Source organism: Anomaloglossus baeobatrachus, chromosome 10 (genome assembly GCF_048569485.1).
Source record: "Anomaloglossus baeobatrachus isolate aAnoBae1 chromosome 10, aAnoBae1.hap1, whole genome shotgun sequence".
Classification (NCBI taxonomy): domain Eukaryota; kingdom Metazoa; phylum Chordata; class Amphibia; order Anura; family Aromobatidae; genus Anomaloglossus; species Anomaloglossus baeobatrachus.
Window position 1 is genome coordinate 84006441 of NC_134362.1, and position 18392 is coordinate 84024832.

Below are 18392 nucleotides of genomic sequence, written 5' to 3' on the forward strand. Positions count from 1 at the left end.
ATTTCTCTATGGTCTGCAGTCAGGCTAGGATCGAGACTCCCAGAGTCCCGCAAACACTGGAATTTGGGTGCAGAACTCTAGTTTGAATGGCAACATCATCAGGACTTGTTTGGATCATGTAACAATGATGTTAACCCTTTGCTGTGTTCCATATGCTGCGATCAATAACGATCGCAGCATATAGAAGTTTGTGAGAGGGAGTGGGCTCCTTCTCTCACCCCTCAACCATCCCCATAACATGATCACAGGAGAGCCAAGGGTTGTCATGGCAAACGGAGGTCAAATGATGACTTACAGGTCTGCAATGTACAGTGGCCTGTTAGACCCAGCCAGAAGTAGGGTCTAACAGGCAATCTATATTACATCAGCATTCAGAGTAATAAAAGTTATAGTTCCATAAAGCAACCAAATGAAAAAGTTTAAAAATTAAAAAAAATTGCAGAAATGTTAAAAAAAAAAAATCACAAAATAAAGAACAAAAAAAAGAGGAAAATATTATACCAATAAATATGTTTATTTATGTAAAAACAAAAATGAACAAAAAAAAAAATACACGTGTTTAGTATTGCCACGTTTGCAAATACCCGGTCTATAAAACTGTGAATAGCATAAAACAAATGGTCAAAATATTATGCTTTTTCATCATGCAGCTGGAAAAATAGCGGAACAAAACAAGATAAAAATTTGAACGTAAATAAAAATGATATAGTTGATAACGACATCTTGTCCCAGAAAAAGCAAGCTGGCATAAAGCAAAAAAATAAAAAATCTATAGCTCTCAGAATATGGCAATGCAAAAACAATTCCTTATCTATAAAACTGTTTTTATTGTATAAAAGCAACAAAACATAAACAAACTACAGTTAGGTCCAGAAATATTTGGACAGTGACACAAGTTTTGTTATTTTAGCTGTTTACAAAAACATGTTCAGAAATACAATTATATATATAATATGGGCTGAAAGTGCACACTCCCAGCTGCAATATGAGAGTTTTCACATCCAAATCGGAGAAAGGGTTTAGGAATCATAGCTCTGTAATGCATAGCCTCCTCTTTTTCAAGGGACCAAAAGTAATTGGACAAGGGACTCTAAGGGCTGCAATTAACTCTGAAGGCGTCTCCCTCGTTAACCTGTAATCAATGAAGTAGTTAAAAGGTCTGGGGTTGATTACAGGTGTGTGGTTTTGCATTTGGAAGCTGTTGCTGTGACCAGACAACATGCGGTCTAAGGAACTCTCAATTGAGGTGAAGCAGAACATCCTGAGGCTGAAAAAAAAAGAAAAAATCCATCAGAGAGATAGCAGACATGCTTGGAGTAGCAAAATCAACAGTCGGGTACATTCTGAGAAAAAAGGAATTGACTGGTGAGCTTGGGAACTCAAAAAGGCCTGGGCGTCCACGGATGACAACAGTGGTGGATGATCGCCGCATACTTTCTTTGGTGAAGAAGAACCCGTTCACAACATCAACTGAAGTCCAGAACACTCTCAGTGAAGTAGATGTATCTGTCTCTAAGTCAACAGTAAAGAGAAGACTCCATGAAAGTAAATACAAAGGGTTCACATCTAGATGCAAACCATTCATCAATTCCAAAAATAGACAGGCCAGAGTTAAATTTGCTGAAAAACACCTCATGAAGCCAGCTCAGTTCTGGAAAAGTATTCTATGGACAGATGAGACAAAGATCAACCTGTACCAGAATGATGGGAAGAAAAAAGTTTGGAGAAGAAAGGGAACGGCACATGATCCAAGGCATACCACATCCTCTTTAAAACATGGTGGAGGCAACGTGATGGCATGGGCATGCATGGCTTTCAATGGCACTGGGTCACTTGTGTTTATTGATGACATAACAGCAGACAAGAGTAGCCGGATGAATTCTCAAGTGTACCGGGATATACTTTCAGCCCAGATTCAGCCAAATGCCGCAAAGTTGATCGGACGGCGCTTCATAGTACAGATGGACAATGACCCCAAGCATACAGCCAAAGCTACCCAGGAGTTCATGAGGGCAAAAAAGTGGAACATTCTGCAATGGCCAAGTCAATCACCAGATCTTAACCCAATTGAGCATGCATTTCACTTACTCAAATCCAGACTTAAGACGGAAAGACCCACAAACAAGCAAGACCTGAAGGCTGCGGCTGTAAAGGCCTGGAAAAGCATTAAGAAGGAGGAAACCCAGCGTTTGGTGATGTCCATGGGTTCCAGACTTAAGGCAGTGATTGCCTCCAAAGGATTCGCAACAAAATATTGAAAATAAAAATATTTTGTTTGGGTTTGGTTTATTTGTCCAATTACTTTTGACCTCCTAAAATGTGGAGTGTTTGTAAAGAAATGTGTACAATTCCTACAATTTCTATCAGATATTTTTGTTGAAACCTTCAAATTAAACGTTACAATCTGCACTTGAATTCTGTTGTAGAGGTTTCATTTCAAATCCAATGTGGTGGCATGCAGAGCCCAACTCGCGAAATTTGTGTCACTGTCCAAATATTTCTGGACCTAACTGTATATAAATGTGATATCACGGTTTTCATTCTGATCCGAAGAATGAACCTTTCTCATTACTTTTGCTAAACAGTTAATAGTGTAAAAAAAAATACAAAAAAAAATTCTGAATTGCTGTTTCTTGTTCATTTTGCCTCACAAAATTCAGAATAAAAAACGATCCAAAAACATCATGTGCCTGACAATGATGCCGATAAAAAAGTCAACTCATCCTGCAGAAAACAAGCCCTCACATGATTCTGTTGGCGAAAAGCTAGAAGATGATAGCTCTCAAATTGTGATGAAGCAAAAATAATTTTTGTAAAAAAAAAAACAAACCCAAAATGTTTTTTTTGTGTGTGTAATAGTTGCCAAACATAAAAAACTACCGTATTTTTTGGACTATAAGATGCACTTTTTTCCCCAAAAATTTTGGGGGAAAGTGGGTCGTAAGTCTTATAGTCCAATGGCTGCGGTGCGGTGGTGGTGGAGTGGGTGAAGGCGGGTGCGGTTGTGGTGGAGCGGGTCATCCGAGCCGGCTGTAGCAGCGATACCCTGACCACGTGGGCTCACTCATTTGATATGCACGCCCATCCTCCCGCCCATCATCTCTCAGCGCTGAAGTCGGCGCTGACAGGTGTGCGGGATGATGGGCGGGGGATGCATGCAAACTAAAGAGCCGGCCCGCGTGCTCACCCCAGGCAACTACAGCCTGGAGTGATCATGTGTGGCTGTATTCACTGCCCCCCGTACACCATCATCAGCACGGAGGGTAGTGAATAAGTACGGTATGTGTGACACCCCAGGAGTGATGATCCTGTTCGTGATGCCAAAAAAAGATGTAACGCCCCAGGGGTGATGATCCTGTTCAGGGACACCGCAGGGCTTGTTTGTTATGGCAAACAGGTAATATTAGTTTTATTATATGTCGTGACGCCACTCACGGCTTGCGGTCAGGGATGTGGATGACTGCCGTTGCAGGTTTTACGAGTGTCTGGGGATAATGGGGTCTACAGCCAGATGATGTAACCTCTCGTGAGTGAGGCAGGTCCCAGGGGCTCAGGTGAGCAGGGTAGCGGGTCACAGAATAACACAGGCTGAGTCCATAAGTCCTTCAACTGGTTTTTACTCACTCAGATGTTGCAGTGAGCTGACCCGGGCATTGCTGTGATTAACCAGGTAGCACCAGGGCTCCTTCGGGCCAGTCTGAGGGTAACCTGTTAGCTCGCCTTCATAGCACTTTGTGTTCGGATAACCCCCTGACGTGAAGTACCATGAGGGTCTATCCAGGAAGATGTTGCTGCCTTTTCTCCCCTGTGTTTGGACCGTTTGACAGCAGCATGGACCATGTGAGATGGCTCCAGGCTCTGTCCCCTTATGGGCCCCTGCGTTGCTGCTGAGGCTCGGACTCAATAAGGTTGGTGAGGTACTTGTAGTTCCCCTCACTGGCAGGTTTAGCAGGAAGTTAAACTGGAGTCTGCTCTAGGGACCTGTACCCCGTATGTGCTTAGTCACCAGGAGCTCCGTACTCTTACTACCAGGTGACCGTTCTCCCCGCTAACGGGTACTACCCTGTGCAGGGTCTGACTAGTGGCCGTACGCGTATCCGCCTCGCGACCGCCGCTCACCACTACCAGACTGGCTCTCCTCCTCCTTTCCTGACAACCTCTGCACTCTCTAGCTTCCAGCCCCTCCGCTTCACCCCTTGACAAGATTTGAAGGCCAGACCCCTCCGGAGACTGCCCAATGGTCCCATCTAATGGTGTGGGAGAACTGGTTGCTATATGTCTGTGCGTACACACCTCATTCTGGCCCTTAGGATTACCTGGAAGTACTGCCCCAGCATGGGTGCAGTACTCAGTGGTGCCTGACCTGGTCAGGGGCGCCACATATACTCACTGTTCCCCTGCAGCATTGCGGTGTCCTCCTGTCTGCTGACCAGCTGATCTGTGTAGAGAGCGGTGAGCACAGCGATGACGTCATCGCTGTACACACGACTCCACACAGGTCAGCTGGCACACAGACAGGAAGAGAGTCCTCCAACTGTTACCGCAAATCTGGCCGCAGCTGAAGTGAGAGTGAGATCAGCGGTGACTTCAGTCAGGTGATATGCGGTGACAGCTGAAGTCACCACTGATCCCGGCGGCTCACTTCACTTGCGGCCTGACCCTCACAGAGAGCGGTCATGTTCTATGGCAGCTCTTTGTGATTGTCAGATGTAGCAGAGCTGGATGCATCGTGGGACATCGTGTGGATTACATCTGACCTGGGTCTTTTAAGGGTTAATAAAGTGGTGGAAGAGGTTGTTTTTTTGTCTTTTATTTCAAATAAAGGATTTTTGTGTGTTTGTGTTTATTACTTTCACTTGCAGCTTAGTGATGAGGGGGTGTCTCAAAGACGCCTGCCATCACTAAACTAAGACCTAGTGGCAGCTATGGGCTGCTGCCATTAACTCCTTATTACCCCGATTGCATCAGGGCAATCGGGATGAGCTGGGAAAAGTCCCAGGACTGTCGCAACTAATGGATGCGGCAATTCTGGGCGGGTTCTGGCTGATATTTTTAGGCTTGCGGGGCTCCCAATAACGTGAGTCTCCCCAGCCTGAGCTATGAGACTTTATCTTGGCTGGTTATCAAAATTGGGGGAACCGCACGCAGTTTTTTGTTTTTTTTTGTTTGTTTTTTTAAATTACCCCATACAGTATCAGCAGCAGATCCTCGCCCCATAACAGTGTGTCATGACCACATTTTTTGCGTAAAAATTTTATTTTCCTATTTTCCTCCTCTAAAACCAGGGTGTGTCTTATGGTCTGGTGCGTCTTATAGTCCGAAAAATACGATCTGGTATAGCTGAAATTGCAAGGACCCAAAGAATAAAGCTGTATAATCACATACCACATTGTGAAAAGCGCAAAAAATAAAAAAAGCAATTATTGACCTGCTTCTGATCTATTAATTGTTCCTCCCAAAGATAAGGCTAGACTCACATTTATCCTGTACGCTACCCTGGGATTTATATGTAAATCCCTGAAATAAGTTATACAGGCAAAACCACTTACAGAAGGCGCTCTGTTATGATCTGGTTACCGTGAGCGATCCCAAAAATCCCATCAGCAGAAAAACAAAAGAGTAGTTGGAACTTCAGCTGACCACAATCCCCTAACTGTCAAACCACACTAGAAGTAGCCGTGGAGCGTTCCTAAACACACCTAGACACCTCGTTACAGCCGGCGAAACTTACTACACCTCACAGATAGAAATGAGGCCTGCAGAGGGGGAACCCCCATGCTCATCAAAACAGAAAGACAATTCCTTTCTTGCAAGAAAACAGACTTTAAGCAAAATGAAAAGAAACACAACCACCCTTAGGTGTGGCTCAGGCAATAAAGCAAAGAATTTGCAACTTATCTGGAATGATACAGGCACAGGATAAATGGAATATATGGAAGGACAAACTCCAAGCCAATTCAGAGACTGCGGATAAAAATCTATCACTGGCCCCAGCCAGCAGACACTGCTCTACTATATAGTCCAGGCTGATCTGCAATTGGGCTTCTAAAACTCCAATTAACTCCGACACCTGTTGAGTCACAGTCAGCTTCACCCCCAGTCCTGACCACCAGAGCGAGCTGCAAACCATCACCCCCTCAGATGACATTCACAACAGTTCTCCAACCTCTATATAGAGGCTGAGGGAGTAATTTTGGACTATGTATGATCCGGTGATGTAAATATTTTCAGTGGTGCATAAAATGCAGTCAACCAGTATTGTGCATTTTAAAAAGAACACAGCTGTAAAGAGGCCAGGCAGAGTCCAGAGTAACTCTACCTCACTATAGTGAATGGATCCCTTGGGGGTGTCATCTTGATCCCATCATTTGGATATTTAGATGAAAACTGCAATGTAAGTGCTCAGCGTAGAGCATGGGAAAATGTGATCCACAATGTTATGTAAAATGTTTCTATTAAAAGCTTCAACTCATTCCACAAAAAAAAACACAAGACCCACTTAGGTCTGTCATATACTGTATCAATAGAAATATAGGGGGTTTCACGTTACTGGTAGCACAATGGCTCTGAAAAGAAATTATGGCTCCCCTCAAAAAACCTGCCCTCCCAAATATAATTGATCTCCTCCTTCTGAGCCAGATTTGCAATTTTCACTCCACAACATCCATTCCATAAGCACCAAAACAATTTTTTTTTTAAAGAACTGAGTTCTCAGTGGTCGATACCTTTTAATGACTAACTGAAAAGATAGTAATAATAGCAAGCTTTCCAGACTACTCATGTCTCTTCATCAGACTCAATATAACATAAAATCTGAAGAGTCAAATATTTATACACAACAGGACATAGAATAGAGCAGCAAATAAGACCTGTTTTGTATAAATATGTGACTTTTCAGATTTTCTGTTATACTGAGCCCGATGAAGAGACCTGAGTAGTCTGGAAAGCTTGCTATTATTACCATCTTCTCAGTTAGCCATTAAAAGGTATCAACCACTGTCCACATTTTTATCTCTACTGGCTAACATGGTACAAAGATATATTTTACCCATAAGCACCATAAAATTGGACCTTGGGTTACTTTAAAATTATCTATTGGAAGCTGTTGAGGAATGTATGTTGTCTAATGAAGACTTTTAAACAGACTTCTAATTTGCTACTAGGGAGAACTGTGTTATTAACCATGTTGTCCCACTTATATTTGTCTTGGGAAAAATACACAAAAGGATAGAGGAGAAAGAGGAACAACAGCAGGTGGATAAGGAATGGGACTTTTAAGGCCCAGTCACACTAAACAACTTACCAGCGATCCCAACAACGATCCAACCTGATAGGGATCGCTGGTAAGTTGCTGGAGGTTGCTGGTGAGATGTCACACTGTGACGCTCCAGCGATCCCACCAGCAACCTGACCTGGCAGGGATCGCTGGAACGTGGCTACACGAGTTGCTGGTGAGCTCACCAGCAACCAGTGACCAGCCCCCAGCCAGCAGAGCCGCGTGGAAGCGATGCTGCTCTTGGTAACTAAGGTAAATATCGGGTAACCAACCCGATATTTACCTTGGTTACCAGCGCACACAGCTACACGTGCAGAGAGCAGGGAGCAGCGCACACTGCTTAGCGCTTGCTCCCTGCTCTCCTAGCTACAGTACACATGGGGTTAATTACCCAATGTGTACTGCAGCTACATGTGCAGAGAGCAGGGAGCCGCGCACACTGCTTAGCGCTGGCTCCCTGCTCTCTTAGCTACAGTACACATGGGGTTAATTACCCAATGTGTACTGCAGCTACATGTGCAGAGAGCAGAAAGCCGTGCACACTGCTTAGCGCTGGCTCCCTGCTCTCCTAGCTACAGTACACATGGGGTTAATTACCCGATGTGTACTGCAGCTACATGTGCACAGAGCAGGAGCCGGCACTAACAGCTGTGAGCGGCGGAGGTTGGTAACGAAGGTAAATATCGGGTAACCAAGGTAAGGGCTTCTTGGTTACCCGATGTTTACCGTGGTTACCAGAGTCCGCAGAAGCTGGCTCCTGCTGCCTGCACATTTAGTTGTTGCTCTGTCGCTGTCATACACAGCGATGTGTGCTTCACAGCGGGAGAGCAACAACTAAAAAATGGCCCAGGACATTCAGCAACAACCAACGACCTCACAGCAGGGGCCAGGTTGTTGCTGGATGTCACACACAGCAACATCGCTAGCAACGTCACAAAAGTTGTTGGTTAGCAGCGATGTTGCTAGCGATGTTGTTTAGTGTGACTGGGCCTTTAGTAATCCAGACACATGCAGGTATTCATGCTAAAAGTCAATGTGAAATTCATGATTAACCTTGCCATGATGACCAACAAATGCAGCAGGGTGCAGAAAGGTACTCAATAAGAGAATTTGTCATTCTTTGGAGCATGGCAATCTGTTAGCTTGATTGGATGTAGAATGACAAAAATATCATTAGCATCAAACAAAAGGATGAATGAAGATGCTTGGGAAGAATATTTTCCGACTTCCAAAAGGGACTTCAAATTGGTCCATTTGCAGAATTAGCTGTTTTCAATACTCAGTGAAAATTTTAGGAATTAAGTGAATGTATGCCAAGCAAATATCAAACTAGGAGAGTCTTTTCCGCACCAACAGAGCCAACATTCCTCATCTGTGCCAACACTATGCTTAGAACAAATACTTTAGGACACAGCAATTACAATATATATATATATATATATATATATATTTTTATATATATATGTTTTATTTGCCACTGTGCCAACTTGAGCCAGTTCATCAAACACATAGATACTATCTGAAAAGCCAAGTTAAGATGTACCTTGACTATGTGCTTTCTCCATCAGATACTCTAATTACCAATTCCATAGACATCTTGGTCAGTAATAGATTTGGACAGTGGCAATAAGTAGCCCAACTTACCATGGATGTACTGTCTTCTTGACCTGCCTCCAGAGTAATGTCAGATAGCATATTCAGTATAGTAGGTGGCTTTACATTGCCCAAGTGGACCAGATTTCCCTCCATAAGTGATGACAATCTTACATTTGTCAAAATGAATCAGGCATGGAAGATCTTTATTCTGCTACAGATGATGCCAATGATTACATTGGGTATAGCATCTGCATCTTGGTCCACCGTGTTTTCTGCCACTGCCACAAATAAAGGACAGCAACACCAGCCAAACATCTTCTGCATATCATCTGTGTCTAATAGCAATACTGTACTGATGCTGCTCTTGCCCTATACTGTCACATATCTCTTTTCCTACCACATCATATTCTATACTGTGGGGTTGCTGGATCTGACAAACCCACCACCAATATCAGTACATGGCCACATGCATTTCCTTCTTACAATAAAACTGAAACTGTTGTAACAAAAGCAATTTTTTTCTTCGTGACTTTTTAACCCCTTCAGCCCCGGGGCACTTTCCGTTTTTGCGTTTTTTCGTTTTTTGCTCCCTTTCTTCCGAGAGCCGTAACTTTTTTATTTTTCCGTCAATCTTGCCATGTGAGGGCTTGTTTTTGTGGGATAAGTTGTACTTTTAAATGAAACCATAAGTTTTACCATATGGTGTACTGAAAAACAGCAAAGAAATTCCAAATGCGGAAAAATTGCAAAAAAAGTGTGATGGCACAATAGTTTGTGGGATGTTTTATTAACGGTGTTCACAATATGGTAAAACTGATGTGTGGGTATGATGCCTGAGATCGGTGCACGTTTGTAGACACCAAACATGTATAGGTTTACTTGTATCTAAGGGGTTAAAAAAATTCACAAGTTTGTCCAATAAAAGTGGCGCACATTTTGCGCCATTTTCCGAAACACGTAGCGTTCTTATTTTTTGGGATCTATGGCTCAGTGATGGCTTATTTTTTGCATCTTGAGCTGACGTTTCTAATGGTTCCATTTTTACGCAGATGCTACGTTTTGATCGCCTGTTATTGCATTTTGCGCAAAACTTGCGGCGACCAAAAAACGTAATTTTGGCATTTGGAATTTTTTTGCCACTTTGCCGTTTACCAATCAGATTAATTGATTTTATATTTTGATAGATCGGGCATTTCTGAACGCGGCGATACCAAATATGTGCATATTTATTTATTTTTTAACCCTTTAATTTTCAATGGGGGGAAAGGGGGTTGATTTGAACTTTTAGGTTTTTTGTTTTTTTTTATTTTTTAAAACCTTTTTTTTTTACTTTTTTTTTATTTTACTAGTCCCCCTAGGGGGCTATAGCGATCAGCAATCCGATCGCTCTTATCTATCTGCTGATCACAGCTATACAGCTGTAAACAGCAGATACAGTCACTTTCTGTTTCCCTCTGCTCCGTGCCGAGGGAAAACAAAAGTGAAACATCATAGCTGCAGGCGTCATCACATGACCCTGCGCTACGATGGCAACTACCGATAGTCACGTGATCATGCACGTGACTTCCGGTGGGGGCGGCGGTAGGTAAAAAACATGGCAAAAAACATGGTAAAAAACATGGCCGCGCGCATATAGATCTTGCTGCCAGACTTTGGCAGCAAGATTTAAGGGGTTAATGGCTGCGAGTGGAAGTGGTTCCACCCGCGGCTAGCAGGCACACATGTCAGCTGTTGAAAACAGCTGATGTGTGTGCCGACCGCCGCCGCCTGCCCGCGGCAGGGGGCGGGGCTTAACGGGACACGCTCCATGATGGATATATCTGTCCATGGTCGTGAAGGGGTTAAGAATCCATCGCATCTTAACTTTTAACACAGCAAACCTACTCCCAAACAATAGGGATAATTTTTGCATACCTTCATAAAAGTCCATTGTTTCTTAATTTTACAAACAGCAAATCTGTTGGTGATCCCAAAATAATAAGGATTAGAGATGAACCTGAGATTCGAGGTTTGAAGTTTGGGTTCAGAAACTGACTACAAAAAAGCAAAGTTTGGGTTTGAAGTTCGAGTGCTGCTGTATTTTTTAAGAAAAAACATTAGCTTCGTCATTTAACAAGCAACAAACCTTGGTATTTCTCAAAAAGGGATCATTTTTGGACCACTACTTATCAAAAACTCATGGCTCCTTTCATGTACACTGCCTGAAGTACAAACTCAAGCAAGGCAGGCATCTAACGCCATAAAAAAACAATTTTTCAACTTTGTTAAAATTTATAAAGCCTGGTCTTTTAATGCGGTAGGTTGTTAAACAGCCTGTTGGTTACCACCAGTTACTATCTGTTTAGCCTTAGCGCTATATGTTGAGTTAACTTGACATTTCTTTTCTATTAAGAGGCTCTCTAATTCAACAATACCTTAGATTGTTACATATCTTTACTTTGAAGAACTGCTGATTCATGACAAATTGATTCCCAAGAAATCATTTTTTTGGGGACATATTTGACAAAGCTGTCAAATTCGAATTTTAAAAGATTGAATCATTTCTACTTAGTTCTTATTTAATCAATAGAATTTCAGTGTACTGCAAGAGAGGGAGAGCTCCTTCAAAGTTATATCTTTGTACATGCTGTGACTTGAACAATGTCCTTACGAAGGACCTTTTCACTATTATATCTGAGTGTCTTATTGAAAGAATTTAATGTTTCACACTCTTAGTATGGGCATTGCATATGCAGACTCATGTCTTACTCTACACAATTTATGTTCTAGGCAATCACTTATTTATGACTCCCCATTTTATATAAATTAGCATACAGGTCATAATATGCTGATAGCTCTATTATTTAAAGAATATTGATCCTAATTTATAGACATAGCCCTACTTGTAATAATTAAGATTATGCTTTATGATGCATGTCAGGTTCCATACTAATTAAAATATTAGAAACTATAATGTATGCCTTACTCATGACTGCTTAAAATGATTACTCCCACATTAGCACTGTCATTAGCACTGTTCTATGGGTATAACAAAGAAAATCAGTACATGCAAAATTAAAGATAGGGAGTACAAATATATATTTACTACATTGTCAAAAATATCATTAAGATGACTTATTTTAAGGAACTATTACCAATATGATACATAAAGATTATGTCTAATATTTTGCATACTCCTATCCTTCTCTAGTAATGAATGTACATTACTGCCAAAACCTTTGAGACCAAATTTTGGCTTTCACAATGTTTGCTGCTTAGATCCTATAGTAAGATGTTCTATGGTTACTAAAGAACAATTATAAACATTTCAAGTTTTGTTACCAAACAGTTGACGTTTATGCAAAGACTCAATATCCACACTGTTAAACCTTACTTTAAGAGATGAGCGGACCAGGGGAAGTTCGGTTCGGCAGGTTTAGCCGGGCTTTAGTTAAAGTTTTTTTTGGGACTTGGTTTTGACCTGAAACTAATGGAAGTCACTGATTGGCAGTTTGCGTCTCCGGTCACATGTGGCCAGCCATAAGTAAATCATTTCTGTGGGCGTATGCATGGGGTTTTTCTATTTTTTTGAGGTGCACACTATATCTGATGAATTTGTTGTTACCCCAGGTGAGAGCTGTTCAAACACTGCAAGTAGCTCACACAGGGCTGATCACCGAGCGTACCCGAGCACAGCGATATGTATGTTCATATGTAACTCACCCGAACCCTGTTTTGTTTTTTTTTTAAAGTCTGTGTTTGGTACAAACATTAAACATCTGAACATCGAACCTTGAGGTCACGCATCTCTCCTTATTTTACTCAATTCCAGCACTTCTCCTTTGCATACTGGTTATCAGCTTCAGGACACATTCTGACAGGTGACAACACATTCTTATCTAATCAATGGTTGGAATTTATCACAATTTATGTTTTTAATGAGGATTGACCCCAGATTCTCAATGAGATTGAGATCTGAAGAGTTTTATGGCCATAGACCCAAAATGGTATTGTTTTCTTCCCTGAGCCACTTGGTTCTCACTTTTGCCTCCTAGCATAATCTCCTTAATGCTGGAGAAAAAAAATGTTTATCTTCAAATTTCTCCTGGATTATTGATCTTGGAGAACATTTAGATACCATTCTTTATCCATGAATCCTATAATAAGAATAAAAATGCAGGGTGTTCTATTATGCTGATATCCTTAATTAAGTGGAGATGGTGAAGACCGACAAAAAATGCCAAAAACTGCCAAAAAGTATCATAGTAATGTGCTCACCTTGGAAGGATGTGCAATTGTCAGGCAAAACCGTGCTTAAAAACCAGAGCTGGAAGAAATCAGCTGCACCTTGCTCCCGGTGATGGTGTAGTCCAGGAAACACCATGTATCAGATGAATAGTAAATTAAAAATAGGAAAAAAGGGTGAGAAAAGCGCTGCTGATTGTGGAAAAACAAGCAGGTAATATCTCAATAAGAAATTAATAGAAGAACAAGGGCTACGTGTTTCAACATTGGACAGGTGTCTTCATCAGGCCTGGCATGTATGTTAGTAGTACAACAAACAGGGTTTAAATGGACAAACATGGAGTGAAAAGAGTCCCACGCTGACATCAAGGGGAAGTGCACAAAAACAATTGAGATAAAGTACATAATTCATAATGCTGTCACATGGTGGTGTGCATATATAAATATAATACTGCACTCTCAATGGGCAAGAATGAATAAAGATATAACTCTTTCTCAATGCTAATAGATTTTTAATACAGAAGGCAAGATAGCAACAATTGAAAAACATGTGACACTTGCGACAATTTTGCGACAATAACGTTTCGGTCCTCCAGGACCTTGATCACATTAGTCGCTAAATTACTATGAAAAAAAGTGTTTTTTGGGGGTTCCTTTAATGATTAACAGACAGTAGCCTCCTTACTCATAGGCATATGTATAAAGGCGTTCGTCCAGAAATAAAAAAAAAATGGCAATACGGTGAGGTTTTTCCTGCTCCCTCCACAGTGGAGTTCAGGGTAGGAATATCCTGTCCTTCCTGGGCAGTTAGGGAAAATTAATCGCCTGTATAGAAGTGCAGGAAGATCCTTAAAGTGATGAATGCATGTGTCTTATGAGTGGGCTCATAAAATGAGTTTGTGCTCCTAGACCCTCCGGGGTTAATGCTGTATTTGTCTTTTGTATACACGTTAAAGTTGAATTGCAGTCTGCGTCTCCAGGAGTTGTGGCCATGTGTCCACATGACACATGGCCACAACTCCTGGGGACGCAGACTGCAATTCAACTTTAACGTGTATACAAAAGACAAATACAGCATTAACCCCGGAGGGTCTAGGAGCACAAACTCATTTTATGAGCCCACTCATAAGACACATGCATTCATCACTTTAAGGATCTTCCTGCACTTCTATACAGGCGATTAATTTTCCCTAACTGCCCAGGAAGGACAGGATATTCCTACCCTGAACTCCACTGTGGAGGGAGCAGGAAAAACCTCACCGTATTGCCATTTTTTTTTTATTTCTGGACGAACGCCTTTATACATATGCCTATGAGTAAGGAGGCTACTGTCTGTTAATCATTAAAGGAACCCCCAAAAAACACTTTTTTTCATAGTAATTTAGCGACTAATGTGATCAAGGTCCTGGAGGACCGAAACGTTATTGTCGCAAAATTATCGCAAGTGTCACATGTTTTTCAATTGTTGCTATCTTGCCTTCTGTATTAAAAATCTATTAGCATTGAGAAAAAGAGTTATATCTTTACTCATTCTTGCCCATTGAGAGTGCAGTATTATATTTATATATGATTTTTCAGGGATTTTTTCCTCTTACACTAGCACCTCCCCCATACTTCTAATTCTAAGTGTGTGCACACTATTTTCTTATTTTTGATTACATGGTGGTGTGCAACATAAAGCAGGAATATAATCATATACACATACCATGTGAAAATACAATGTTAAAATAAGAGCACAAAACGAATGTTACACACTGACATCATGGATTCAGGGGTTAGTGCAAACAGGGAAGTGAGACCAAGTGAAAAGCAAACAATAAATGACCTCAAATAACCCAGTGTACAACAAAAATTTGAGTTTTAGTTCCAAAACTTTTGATCACAACAGTAGATGTTTCTGTTTCCAGTAAACTTCAAAAAGATCACTTCTTTAATCAGTTTTGTATGGATCCTGTGCATAACAAAGAGAACTATGCAAATGAGTCCTAACTAAGACCACTTAATAATTAAACAATGAGGCCCTCTGAATTAACCAAACCAAAAAGAAAAATGGAGCATCGGCCAAAAACACAGCTAATCAAATCCAATTTTATTAAGCAAATACATAAAATAATTGCAAAATGAGACATACATAGAATTTAGTGATGAGCGAGTACTAAAAAGCTCGGGTGCTCGAAGCTCGGGCCGAGCCTCCCAAGATACTCGTGTACTCGGCCCGAGCAACGAGCCCAATGTTATCCTATGGGAGACCCGAGTATTTTTGTGAAATGACCACCGGCAGCATGTAGAAACCCTAAAAATGGCACAAAAGTCTCCGAAGAGTGCTCAAATGACATGGCAACAGCATGTGGAAGACCCCTTGAAGCATTTATCACTCAAAAGTCACAGCTGTGAACAATTTAGTCCGCGTTTTATGCCATTTTTACGGACTCACCAGAAAACCTTCCAAAATGACACCAAAATGAATTTTCATGGCGGAAATGTTAAGGGCACATAACCAATAGTGAGATAGAGCTAATGTATGCTACTTTTTGAGATTACTACATGAAAGATTTTACGTAAAACATTGTGTGGCACTCCGATGTCCCTGAGAAGAGACGTACATAAAGGCCTCTGAGTCTAATGTGCCCATTTTGAGGAAGTGAGTCTTTGTAGTATTTTCCTTTGCCAGGGCAGTCCAAAATTGTGAGGTTCACCAATGCCCCTGCATACAGACGTGCATGATGGCCTGTAAACCTGAAGTGCCCATTGGAAGGAAGTGGGTCTATTGTAGTATAGCCCTTAGGCAGGGCAGCCAAAAATTGGGAGGCTCCACGTTGTCCCTGGATAGAGACGTGCATGAGGGCCTGTAAACCTGAAGTGCCCATTGGAAGGAAGTGGGTCTATTGTAGTATAGCCCTTAGGCAGGGCAGCCAAAAATTGGGAGGCTCCACGTTGTCCCTGGATAGAGACGTGCATGAGGGCCTGTAAACCTGAAGTGCCCATTGGAAGGAAGTGGGTCTATTGTGGTAGAGCCCTTAGGCAGGGCAGCCAAAAATTGGGAGGCTCCACGTTGTCCCTGGATAGAGACGTGCATGAGGGCCTGTAAACCTGAAGTGTCCATTGGAAGGAAGTGGGTCTATTGTAGTATAGCCCTTAGGCAGGGCAGCCAAAAATTGGGAGGCTCCACGTTGTCCCTGGATAGAGACGTGCATGAGGGCCTGTAAACCTGAAGTGCCCATTGGAAGGAAGTGGGTCTATTGTAGTATAGCCCTTAGGCAGGGCAGCCAAAAATTGGGAGGCTCCACGTTGTCCCTGGATAGAGACGTGCATGAGGGCCTGTAAACCTGAAGTGCCCATTGGAAGGAAGTGGGTCTATTGTGGTAGAGCCCTTAGGCAGGGCAGCCAAAAATTGGGAGGCTCCACGTTGTCCCTGGATAGAGACGTGCATGAGGGCCTGTAAACCTGAAGTGTTCATTGGAAGGAAGTGGGTCTATTGTAGTATAGCCCTTAGGCAGGGCAGCCAAAAATTGGGAGGCTCCACGTTGTCCCTGGATAGAGACGTGCATGAGGGCCTGTAAACCTGAAGTGCCCATTGGAAGGAAGTGGGTCTATTGTAGTATAGCCCTTAGGCAGGGCAGCCAAAAATTGGGAGGCTCCACGTTGTCCCTGGATAGAGACGTGCATGAGGGCCTGTAAACCTGAAGTGCCCATTGGAAGGAAGTGGGTCTATTGTAGTATAGCCCTTAGGCAGGGCAGCCAAAAATTGGGAGGCTCCACGTTGTCCCTGGATAGAGACGTGCATGAGGGCCTGTAAACCTGAAGTGCCCATTGGAAGGAAGTGGGTCTATTGTAGTATAGCCCTTAGGCAGGGCAGCCAAAAATTGGGAGGCTCCACGGTGTCCCTGGATAGAGACGTGCATGAGGGCCTCAAAACATTAAGTGTCCATTGTCAGGAAGTGGGTCTTTTGTAGTATAGCCCTTTGGCAGGGCAGCCAAAAATTGGGAGGCTCCACGTTGTCCCTGGATAGAGACATGCATGAGGGCCTCAAAACATTGTTCCCATTGCAAAGGAGCGGGTCTCCTGTCGTTGTAATGTCCATTCTGCAAAGAATGGGCGAAAAAATTTACCAGGGGGGGTATACCTGAAACAAAGGCCTAACTCTTGTAACGTTCATCATGGTGGCGCATGAGGAGAAGGAGGAGCAGTCCAGCGATTATCCAAAGTCCAGAAGTGTGTACCCATGGGTGACTGGAGGTACATGGCAAATTCCCGTTACAAACTTTAAATTCCACTCTCATTTGCTGGTGGTGTGGTGAAGTCTGGCCCAATCCAACCCTTGTTCATCTTGATCAGAGTCAGCCTGTCAGCATTTTCAGTTGACAGGCGGGTGCGTTTATCTGTAATGATTCCACCTGCGGCACTAAAAACACGCTCTGACAAAACGCTAGCGGCAGGGCAGGCCAGGACTTCCAAGGCGTAGAGAGCCAATTCATGCCACGTGTCCACCTTGGATACCCAATAATTGTAAGGCACAGAGGAATGTCGGAGTACAGTTGTTCGATCTGCAAGGTACTCCTTGAGCATCTGGGCAAACTTAGGATTTCTTGTGGCACTACCCCGCACCTCAGGAGCTGTGGTACGTGAGAGGCTGAGAAAACTGTCCCACATCTTAAAGACTGTTCCCCTACCTCTGGCGGATTGGACTTGTGCCTCTCTCGGCTGTACGCTTTGGTTGTCCACTGATTCCTGACCTATGCCGCTAGCGTTTTGTGAGGGGAATGCTTTGCCTACTTCCGTGACTATGGCCTTCCGGAACTGCTGCATTTTGGTTGACCTCTCCGCCTCGGGAATAAGAGACATAAAGTTCTCCTTGTAGCGTGGGTCTAACAGTGTTACCAACCAGTAATGATTGTCGGCCAAGATGTTCTTAACGCGAGGGTCACGAGACAGGCAGCTTACCATAAAGTCAGCCATGTGCGCCAGACTCTTAACAGCCAGGACTTCAGTAGCCTGACCAACACATTGACTGAACATGCTGTCCTCCTCCTCCTCATCTACCCTGTCCTCTGGCCAGCCACGCTGAACCGAGGATATGACTGGTGTGCATGTCATATCCTCAATTTGGCCGGAGATTTGCTCCATGTCTTCATCCTCCTCCTCGTCATAGTCCTCCACTGCACGTTGTGATGAGACGAGGCTGGGCTGTGTGTTATCACCCACACCCACTACTGTTTCTTGCTGCAACTCATCGCGCTCCGCCTGCAATGCATCATGTTTGGTTTTGAGCAGAGACCGTTTTAGAAGGCAGAGTAG